Raw genomic sequence first — 11,581 nt, forward strand, 5'->3', positions numbered from 1 at the left:
TATCCACGTTGTTCACCTGTTCATCTATTTCCTTCTCTTTCTATTCTAGGTCCTGCATTGATCTCCTCACTTCATTCATCTGCTGGTTTGAGTCTTCTGTGTAGGTATTAATTCTTGACAAAGTAGGACTCTGATGCATGGATTCCAGCATTTCATCTATCACGGCCTTTCGTTTCTAGTTTTGGGGAACTGTGGTCTTGTGGCCGTTTTCTTATGTTTGCTGGTCCTTTGTTGTGTTTTGCACTTCTGTCAGGATAGTTGTAGTCCTGGTTTTTACTTTTTCACATTTCCAACTCTTTTTACTTTGATTTTTTTGCAAGTCCCTTGGGCGAGCTTGTTTTTGCTTGTGTTTATGTTTCCTGAACTCTTTAGAAGGGATGCTGGCTACAGCAACAAATGCTAAGACTTGGCGGAAGTCCTGGTGTAAACTTGTAGTAGTGAACACGCGGTCCTTCACTTGTGTTCTCGGTAGGCTTCAGAGACAGTGGCGCTAGGATACTGACTTAGAAAAACGTAGTTAGTAGGGTTTTAGAGCTGAGAAAATTAAGAAATAAACAGAGGAGGAAGTAAATAATTAAGAAGTAAAAGGAATGGTAAAGGAAAAAATACAGCTAAGTTTCAAAAAGAGGGTAAGTATGGGTTGGGTGATAAAATAATGGAGACAATGTTCTAGAATAGGTGCAGAAAAGAAGAAAAGAAAGAACAGCCGTAAAAGCCTGTTTAGATGAGACAGAAGCTAAAACAGAGAACTGAACAACTAAAGTACCTACCGAAGCAAATATTAAAGTGAAAATGAAAATGCGCCAGCATAGAGTAGCAGTCCTTGTTTCCCGCTGGTTGGGATGGACACCGTTTTGCCTGTCCCCTTGGTCATCTCTCACGGCAGTCTGTGCGGGTGGGATGAGGGCTTTAAGCAAAGCAGACCTGTTTGTCTTCCCCGCTGAAAGGGGACTGCCTGGGATTCTCCTTTCTTCAGCCCCTCGCCCACTGGCTGCAGCTTCATCTCTGGTGCGCATGCGGGGCTTTCTGTGAGGGGGCGTGCGAGGCACACCCACACTTGTGTTCGCCATTGCTGCTGGGCGCCCTCTTTCCTTCGGCCTTCTGCCCATCCTTGTTCCTCTTCTCTGACAGCTCTTGTCTAAGGATTCTTGTGCTCAGTGGTGGGATCACGCCACGCTAAGCGCACTGTTGGAATTCCGGCCTTCTCGCTCGCCCGGGCAGTGACAGAGGAGCTGTCCTCCTCAGGTCCCTCTGGATGCCTGCGGAGAGTCTCAGCTTAAGACTCTCGTGCAGCGTGCTTACCACAGTCCCCATAGTTGTGCAGCGCTCTGGCTGTATCTTCTGTCCAGAGTGTGCCTAACATCTGACTGCAACTCTGAAGTCCATCCAGTCTCTCTCTAGCTTGTCAGTCTTACGGTGGCTGGGCTCAGCCAGCAGCAGCGCCAGGGTGGCGGCTACCACTGACTCCAGCCTGGTGTGAGCACCATAAAGTGGCTGTGTGCCAGCTGACTGCTCCATGGCATTTCTCCATGATGGCACTGTAGATGTCCCCATGGCTTGTTTTTGTTTTTTGTTTTTTAATATTGTTTTTTTCTGTCGCCCATCTTTGTTTGCCCACTGTCCTTTGTGTGTTTCTGATGTTCTTCTGGTATTTCTCTCACTGGAATTCTGGTCCCTTTCATCTTGATTCTTCTCCTTCACTAGGTCACATAGCGGCCTTGTCTGTCACCACACCTAGAAATCCTGATTGTTTATTTTTGAGACAGAGTCTTGCTATGTAGTATAGGTTGGCCTGGAACTCACAGGATTCTGGCCTCAGCCTCCTTCATGCTGTGATTACAGGTGTGTGACTTTACACCTACCTGCCTTGGAAGAGACTCTCTGGAGCACCTTGGCTCATTGGCTCGTTTTTCCCAATTCCCACTTTAGCTTCATGGCCAACTTGGCGCCATTGGCCTCCGTCTTAAATCTTTTATCCAGTGTACCCTATCTCTTAGATAGCTTTGTTTCTGAGATAACCCTTCAGTATTAGTTTTTATGGTCCAGGCTCCTCAGCACAGTTAAGTATTTCGGGGAAGCTTGGCTGGGGGTACACTACAGATTTCTTTGCCTTGGGGTCCAGCTTCATAGTCATCAGCATAAACGGTTGGTCTCTAACTTCATATTAATTATTAATGTCTAGTGTTCTTAGAAGAGTTGTCCAGTCTTGAATCTAGAAAAGTCTTAAATGGTTAGAGATTATTTCAGTTTACAAAGTAAAATCAACTGTCTCGGAACTGCTAGGTGGGCCTTGTTAATGCATAGTCAGACTATTCTGTAACAGCCCTTCAAAGGATAATTTTTAAAACACAGGAAGGTTTCCTTGTCATCAGATGTTTAACTCCCTGAATGGTTGATGGCCACTGCTGATTGGTTTATCATCGTCAGGCTCACATCTGTTTTTCTTTTGTATGGGGCTGAATGACATCCTAACAAAGTTCAGGTCCACCTGTGACCCAGCTTCCTTCTTGTAAGGAACTTCCTCAGGACGAGACTATGTGGTGCACTTGCCATCACCTATTGATAATACAATACATTGCCTGTGGCTTTGGTGACATTTTTTGGCCTGTGAGTGCAGGGATTGGGATAGGCTGTGTGATAAGCCCAGGCTCAGACTTCCGGTTACTGACATTAATGCAATGTCTCAATCTCCTGTCGCAGGCAGAGCCCTTGGAGTTGACACTGCGAGTGTCCGAGATAGGACAGCATAGAGAATAATGTAGGATTGTACTCATTAACATAATATTAAAATGACTCAAAGTTACTTTTGTCGGACTTACTAAGTTAAAATATAATTATGCAATATCTATTCTGGGCTCGGGACTTCTATAAGCATATTCATCCTACAGATTGGAAAAGATTATACAGATATTGGCTATACCACCACTCACCTAAGAATATGATTAAGAGTGAACCTATCACCCCAATTACCTCTTTTACCGCATCCACGATAGGTATTTCAACTTCACTCTATATTGAGAAGCTCCTATTCTATTGCTAATCTTGCAGGGTAGCATAGCCGTAGCACATTGAAGGGGCCCTCAAGGAATAGCTTGACAACACACGCCTTTGTCCACTGGACAGCGCCTTATTGTGCTTCTGACACATGAGTGCTTCTGTTGAGCGAGGAGCTTTACTGGGCTAGGCGCTAGCGCTATCGTTCAGAGACCCTGGAAAAAGCTTAAGCTGATACCGTTGTCCTCTATGTAGGGAGACCTTTGTAATACAGGGATTAACATGCCACTACCGCGGTTGATGGAAATAAACAATGAATCCCAGAGGCACCTAAGACATAGGGATTCGAAAACACGATCGCGATATAGGTAGAGGTAGCAAGACAGGCAAAGCCACTTCTTAACTACTGCTCCTTCTCCTTCACAAAACCACAAATGTCCAGAACTCAAAAAAAAGTCTAATAAATTGTGGTAAAGTTCAGTGATAATAGGCTCCCTCTAATTATAGTAGAAACCAGTTTTAGATATTCTAGCACACACACTAAAACACACGCCCTCAAATCATCTTTATAGCTTAATTAAAGATGACAAATCTCACTATATAAGACGACAGAAACAATGTATTAACACACAGAATCAGAAGAGTATCCACTAGGAGGACACGAAAGATATGAGTACCCTCACACAGCTGTGTCTATACACACCTATACTGATTATTGGAAATAAAATTCTGACATGAAGCAAGGACATGGCTGCAAGCCATTACTACACTGACTCATTTGTGGACAGTGGCTCTCGTCGCCTCTATATAATCTAATATCCTGATGTATAGTTGGAGACGACAACGAAGTATCTCCTTACCCAACTCTCTGGAGAATGAAATTAATACATAGGCCTCCTCTATGTGCACTTATTAAATAGTAGGTCGTATCCGAAATGTGTAGGTCGGAGTGTCCATAATTTTCACGTACCTATCACTTAAACATTCAAACCAACTCTAAACCTTTGTGAAACACAAAACTTACCTGCCTCTTTCTGGCCGCTGGGACCATGAAGAGAACAAATTTCTGAATATTTGAACATTATGTATAAGAAGCCTCTATGGAGACGCTATGAGATAAGCCGTCCACGAGGAGTGAGATAGGCTGGGAGAGAGAGACCTTTGTGAGAGAGTCATCCAAGTAACATAGTCGAGGTTGAGAACAGCAGGTGGGTTCCTGTCCTGTTGCCTGACGTTCGAGAGAGCAGCATGTCATGCCTCGTATCAGATCCAGGACACGTGACTCATCTCACGTCGCAGAGCCAGGCTTCGTAAAAGATGTGCTGAGTTTTTGTTGGTTATGCAGAGCCACAGCCAAATTCTGGGCACACTTGAAGAGTGTGGCGAACAAATATGGTTGACACGGAGGTCCACCGACTCGCGCGCATAGTAAGGATTAGCATATACTATGAGTAGCATGATAAAATTGCCTATATTGAAGATCGTGAAATATTCACTGAGAATTTGTGGCCTGAGGATTCTCCTAAGCTCATGTAGAGACTTCTGATAAGGTGTCGAAGTGATCCTTATGAAGGAGACACCTTGCATAAATAGCAGAAGACACACAAAAGAAAGAATGATCAACGATGAACAAGATCATAGATCTATAATGACTTGGTATAAAATTTGTATTATAATCTCGTGACCCCACTTGCTCAGAAGAAGGAACATCTGGCTCCTAGGCTCAATCTTTCATCCTACTTGAGTTACGCTCATACAAAATCTCTCACTAACTATATCAGCACGGAGAAGAGATTTCAACAATTTATATCTAGTAGTCACGCTACCAATGAGCGACAGAAGGGGAAAGAGTGATTATGCATAACTAGAGAGACTAATCACAGGTGGCATGAGGTATTTGTTGTTTTTCATCTCCTATGCACCTCCTATATCTCTTCTCCTGTCTGATCTATCTTCGTTGTACCCCTATCCATCGCATCACATTCAGTTTTGCGCGCGAGATTCTAATCTACAACTCCTCGTCAGACCATATAAGTAACTAACATTTCTAACCCTATATTCATCTATTCAGCCCGCGCGACTTATAGCTGCCTTCCTGCGGATCAGTCACACAGCGGAAGAAAAGCACGAAGATAAATTGTGAAATCAAGGAGATCTTCAACTAGATCGTTGCATAAGGTACGTACACTACTAATAAAACACACCACTGTTAGCCAAGTATAGACTCGGATAAAGAGTTTAGCCACCGAGTAAACTCATATTGAGGGATCTACATGATTCCCATAACCATGACTTAACCTTATTAAATGAAATCTAGATAAATGCGGGAATCATGACGAAGCTACGTGTATTGGTAATCCTACTCTTCAAAAACTGAACTATATCTATAGATTACTAAATATGGCCAAAATGGTGTCTTAAAAAAGTATTCAGCAGATGGTGAGTAGTCAGCACACTATGAATTCGCAGTCTTACCTATATTCAGCGCATAGATACTAGATGATTCACTAGCCACTCCTAGAGAACTGCAACAAGGCATGCTCTGTTTAGAAGACAAATAGAATGCACAGGCTCTTGAGAGCACATGAGCTTCTATGTCGGACAAAATGCTATGGATATTTCAAGATCACCAAATGAGAAGGGTTATATCTCTATATCGAGGATCCCCATCCACTCGCTAACAACAAAGTCTCTATATCCAGTGCGAAAGACAACGCGTAAGGGTGACAACGACTGATTACACTCATGTAAGATGCTTATGCTTAACGCGAGGAATTTCGTCGTGGTCCTTGACCAGTCCTATGAGCAAATAATAGGAGCATGAGCCATGAAGAAGGTTATTGCACGCCAGATCGCGCTCAAATGGTGAAAATGACACTCGTATGTTCTGATAAGGAACAACAAACAGAAATATCAGTATTTGTGTAGGATAGAATTGGTCTCTTTCAGTGTGAATAGTCCATTAGTTACAGAAAGTTGTGGCCTGGGTCGTTCGAGGCAGTTTATGACTCATGGTTTCACCTGAGTTCTAGTAAGTCTTTTCAGATGTGTCTTTTTTGCCAATCGGAGCAATGAAGAAGGACGTAGGTGATGAGAGATAGAGAAGGAGAGAAAAGTAGTCTATAACATAGTATTTGACTTCCCATCAAATCTAATGTAAAGTTTAAATAATGACAAGTTGATAACATGTTGGTAAAGAGGCTTTATCACACCAATAATGGAGCTCATTTCTACTTCGGATCTAAGTTTGTTTATGTGACCGCGTTGACCCTGGTTTGTTATGAAAAATATACGGAACATGCGTGTCCAGTACACAACTATAACACATACGTTAACCATTTTAATCTTGACAGAGGTATTCTGCAGAGTCTTGTCCATACCAATAGACAAGTTAGTTATTGATAGTTTCTTCTAGACCTAAAAGATTAAGTTTAAACCTTGTGTGTAACTAAGTAGAGATAACAAGCTGCAGCTTCGGCACTCACTCCACACACCTTACTCGCACTTTCTGCAAGACACAGAATCACCGAAGAAGAATGTGGCACATGAGCTTATTTGAATGGCTGCAAGCTCAAGAGTGACGACATTTTAATCACAGGTCCTTATCTGAAGGGTCTCAGGAGAAAAGGTGAGTTCTAAAACTGGACTAGGGAGAGTATGATGCAGGCTAGGTGAAGTCTTGAGAGAAATTCAGCATTTGTTATGCCAAGATACCATACTATTATTAGAGCACTTATGAAGTATATTTGATACAAACACAGACATACTGTGAGATAGGAGCGGAACATCATAGTTCACTGCCAATCACGATCATTACACCTAATTGGGAAACAATATCAGAGTAAAGACCACTAGTGAACAGACTATGCTATCTGAAGATAATTGGAAAAAGGAAATATCGATATAGGAAAGCACTACGTGAAAGTCAGGACAATATCTCTGCATGATGAGATGACTGGGGAAGCCATATTTTTATCAAGGAGTGTAGAAGAAATAGCGCACTAATAAGGTTGGTCAAGAGAGCAAAGAATAGGTAGCAATATAATCACCCTTGATTGAGAGAGTCTTGCGTATTGATGAACCCGTATCTGAGGGCTGGTCATGGGGGCGCAATCGAGAGCCCGCTTCTGTAGACTCCATGAGAATTCTTGGCTAAACTCAGTCACCGAGGCACGCTCGGGCACAGCTTGTAGCAGGAGAGAGAGTGTGTCGATGAAAATATATTTGAGAAATTGGAGAGAGTGTTAATCGGCCTCTTAAAAATATCTCCCGCAACTTGCCAATGACATCTAGCCTGGGAATTGCAGAGGACCAAGCCAGTACATGTTAAAACCATAGAGGTGCCAACGTAGGTGAAGTCCACATGCCTTTAATCCTACCAATTAGAGAAGGACGAGACACACCGCAAGATATCTTTAGTGTACGACACTACAAGGGCGCAGTGAACACCATGAGAGAGAGTATAAGCAGGCATACGGTGGGCCGTCCACACCAGAAGTTAATGCACTTTTTAGAGTCTTAGAGCACGAACGGAGGAGATGAGGTCGAGTCGGAGTCTATGCTCATGCGAGACTGCATAAGATGTATCAAGCATTTTGCTCTATGAGCTTACCAGGAACGTGCTTCACCACGCCTCGGAGGAGTGATATGTACGTAGATATAGTTTTTGTTTTGTTTTTTTGTGCTTGTCTTTCTTATTTTTGTGTCAAAGGCTACTGTGAGCTCCAGCGCGCGCAGGGACTATACATACTGTCTAAGACTTAACCTGGCTATCTATTTTATTTGTACTATAAAATGCATGTATTCTTTGTGATATGTAAAATTGAAGGGGGAAGCAGAACCTATTTGTTATAAGATTCCAGATTAAAAAATGTGTTATATTCAAATATTTACTTTATAATAAAGATATGCTACATAATTATATGTACGGAGGCAGGGAGGTTGTGTTGTTGTATCGTGTGGGTAGGTTGTAGTGCAATGAATAGTTAGTCTTGGATCTAATCATGGATCACGTACAGTGATATATGTATGGTCAGCTTCTAGCTACTCTCCTTTACCGTGAATTAGAAAAGACAGCCGGCTAATCATAGAATACTCTGTTGGGTAAGACATCTGATAAGGGAGGGGTAGGTTTGTTCCAACCCAATGGTTAGGGGAAATCAAACTCACTCATGGCCGTTATTCTAGTGATAGGGATTAGGAGTAATGGAACTACTTAGTGGCTGACATATTGAGGGTGCTTATGTATTTGTCGAGATCAGAAGAAGGATACCACGAAACGGTAGAAGAGAAATAGTGGATACGCGAGGAGATCAAAGAGGCGCAAGAGGAGGAGGGAAGGACGAGGCAGGAGGAAGGCTGTGCGCACGCACACGCACACTCTCACACAAGACAGGTGGATGTTGATGGATGCCAGACGGGAAAGGCCTCTAGAGGGAAGCGAAGGGAGAGAAAAACCTCCATATTCATTTTCTTGTATATAGTAATTGTGCTGCATGCAAGGCTTTGATAGGACACTCGGTACTACCATCCATTCCACATTCTACGGCGTCGTAGGCCATCACTGAGTGTAACAAAAAGAGAACTGACGCCCTAGATTCTGCCGCCCATGATGACCAGCAAGTCTCTACAGGCAGGTTTCCACAGCTCTATCAATATTGTGTTTCTGCCAGAGTCTGAGCTCTGATAGGCATAATAAATCACACCATGTTCTCCTTCAACAACGCTTAACTGCTCTCAAGTGGACAGGCCATTTCTTACGCTGAGCCGTATAGGATTTGCCTGTCACCTGGAGGTAATGATACTTTCTTCGAAGAATGCAACCCATGTGGGCGATGAATTATAGCCTGACAAATGCAACTGATAGATATCCAATCTACCCGTCGCCAACTTAAGTAGATTGTGTTTACTTACCCTAAACAATGTCACTGAGAAGGAGATCGAATCTAATTGAAATAATTCGTGGTATGTTGCTGTTGATACATTTGTGCATACTTTCTTGGTCACTACTGTGGACTAAATTCATCAGTGGATAGTAGGAGATCACATACGATTCCATGACTAGTGAGCGAATTGAGAGGAGAAAGTGTCCTTAGCCCCACCCACTTCATCTCTGTTCCCTTCCCAGATGGGAGCAGGTCCAGTTTTGCTATCCGAAGGGCTGTGCATTCTCAATACCTACCATCCTTTTTCTTTCCAGCGACTGTCTCGCCTGAATTGTCTTAGAGAAGGCTCCCAGTTTGTCATTTGCCTCCAAAATCCCTGGAGTTCTTGAAGTCTGACATGCTAAATGTCTGTCCTGTAACTGCTGATGACATCCGGTCCTGTTGGGCAGAGAGTTGGTGTGAGAGTAGGGCGCATGGTGAGGTAAGAAGCAGCGTGTGTTGCTCCCCTGAGAGGACCTACCACACGCCACACCAGAAACACCAAAGGAGTGTGTCTTTTGATGCTTACCTCTGGCTATTTCAAACAATACAAATGAGTGGAAGCATCACTCACGTCCATGCACATGCCCTTTACTTGAGTAAGTCAAGACACTAAGGACCGAGCATAAGACTGATATGACTGCAGTTTAACTAGCACACCATTACTAAAGGTGTGGGTTGTCTTTATAACTCAGCACACCCGTTGAGAGTCACGTTTTTCATTAGAGATCTCTGCATGTGCACACATCTACTTTTATGTTCTTGAAGCAGCGCTAGAATACAGCTGAAATATGGAATATAACCGTGAAGAATGGTTATAAGCAGGTCACGATGGCTGCATCCAGTAAAATGCTCAGATTTGAACTCTTGGAGTCCTAAAAAATCAACACCGGGCATGGGGAGCATGCTACGGTAACTTCACCATATTGCCTACTATAATGTCTCACTCCGTTGACGGGAACTCCTTCGCCACACAAGTTTTCCCACACCATTTTTGACACCTAGTTCTATGCACCGACACCCAGCACCAAGACCATCAGAGCACTAACTCCATAGGGTTGGCATATATCCAGAGAAGCATCATTTGGAGCATACAGTCTTCCGTTCCATGTTTAGCGTCAGCGACTGACAAAGAGAAAGTAACTCATAATGAATAGGTATGAGGCACCCACCGACTGAGGGAGATGCCTCAAGACATTGTGCTGGAAGAGTTAAATTGCTGTACTCAGAGCGCGATTATGGATGGAATCCTCCCCCAAGCCACACAACCACCATTCATATCTAAAAAACTCTATCTCATATTGAGCTGCTCTCTCAAATCACTTTGTCATCTAGTCTTTGATATGACCCCGACCTACAACTACCCTGAACCAGAAGTTGCACCAGTTTGAAGGAGACCACCAAAACCACTTAGCCTACATTCTCCACATCTGTATCATCCAGGCTTGAGATATTAATTGGTAACAGGCACTCCAGGCAAACAGGTGAGAAGGGGTGTTGCACCCCACAAATCAAAAATCTCCTCTTGCCCTGTACAAGCATCGAGCCAACCGGCTTGTGAGCACGACTACACGGAGTTCTCCTTTCACACTCTGCTACTTTGTTCTAAAAACGGTCTCAGACTTTGGGGTCTTTTAATCCAGCCTAAAATCGGTAGTCGTGTTACCTGGATTGTGTGTCGATAGCATACTAGAACGAATCTGCCAGTCTCATTTCTAGTAGATGCTTGACTGTTTCTCCTGATCTTGGTCTCCTACGGCCCAAAACACACAACCCTTTCCAGGAACAGGCTCCTCAATAACACTCCACAATCCTCTTCGTTTCTTATACCTAATATCCTCCTACCCCCCTCTATTATTTCTCTGCAGAAGCTTGGGGTTCAGAAACGGTCATAATTCTCATTCTCAAGCATGACACTGGCTTATCAAGACTGTGCCATGTTATCTAGGAAGCAACATTTCCACGCATATGTCGATGGGGCGATTTCGCAATCTAGATGGGGTTGAATAGACGTAACTCCAGCAGCAGAGCAAAACAAATGAAGCTGGTTCTCATTTGGTTTTTCCTCTGGTGTTCTTGTGACTTTTGATGGGTATAGGAGAATATACCAACCAGGGCGTATGACCTTCGAATATTAGTCTGGCTGTAATTGTTGGGCTCATGGAACAGTATGTCAAGTGTTGACTTTTATAAAGTTGTATGTGGATAGAAGCGAAATCGACCTGATCATTCATATTTGATCAGTGTACGAGAAAATTATGAGACAGTCAATTACTCTGTACGCGCCCCAGAAGCCTGACACCACATGACTACCTCGTCCAATTCCTCCCCTGGTCTTACCAAGTTTCATTCTGCCCTGTCAGGATCTATGTAACATCCACCTGGGAACATACGAGGGCTCTTACCCATGACAGACTAGAGATTTTTCAAACAGCGAGTGCCACGAAAAATGCAATATCCTGTCCTATGAGGGCGGCCTCGTTCCAGGCAAGAAGCAACACCAACAAGGCTTCTAGTGAGGCTAGTCTTGCTGACTCAGGCTCCTGAGCTATCCAATGGCTAAAGGCCCACATCCCATACAAGATGGCAATCTCCCTTATAGTATTAACTACTTTCCTTTTCTTTTCCTTCTTTCCTTTCTTTTTCTCTCTTTTTTTCTTTTT

Source organism: Peromyscus leucopus, chromosome 15, assembly GCF_004664715.2.
Source record: "Peromyscus leucopus breed LL Stock chromosome 15, UCI_PerLeu_2.1, whole genome shotgun sequence".
NCBI classification, from domain to species: domain Eukaryota; kingdom Metazoa; phylum Chordata; class Mammalia; order Rodentia; family Cricetidae; genus Peromyscus; species Peromyscus leucopus.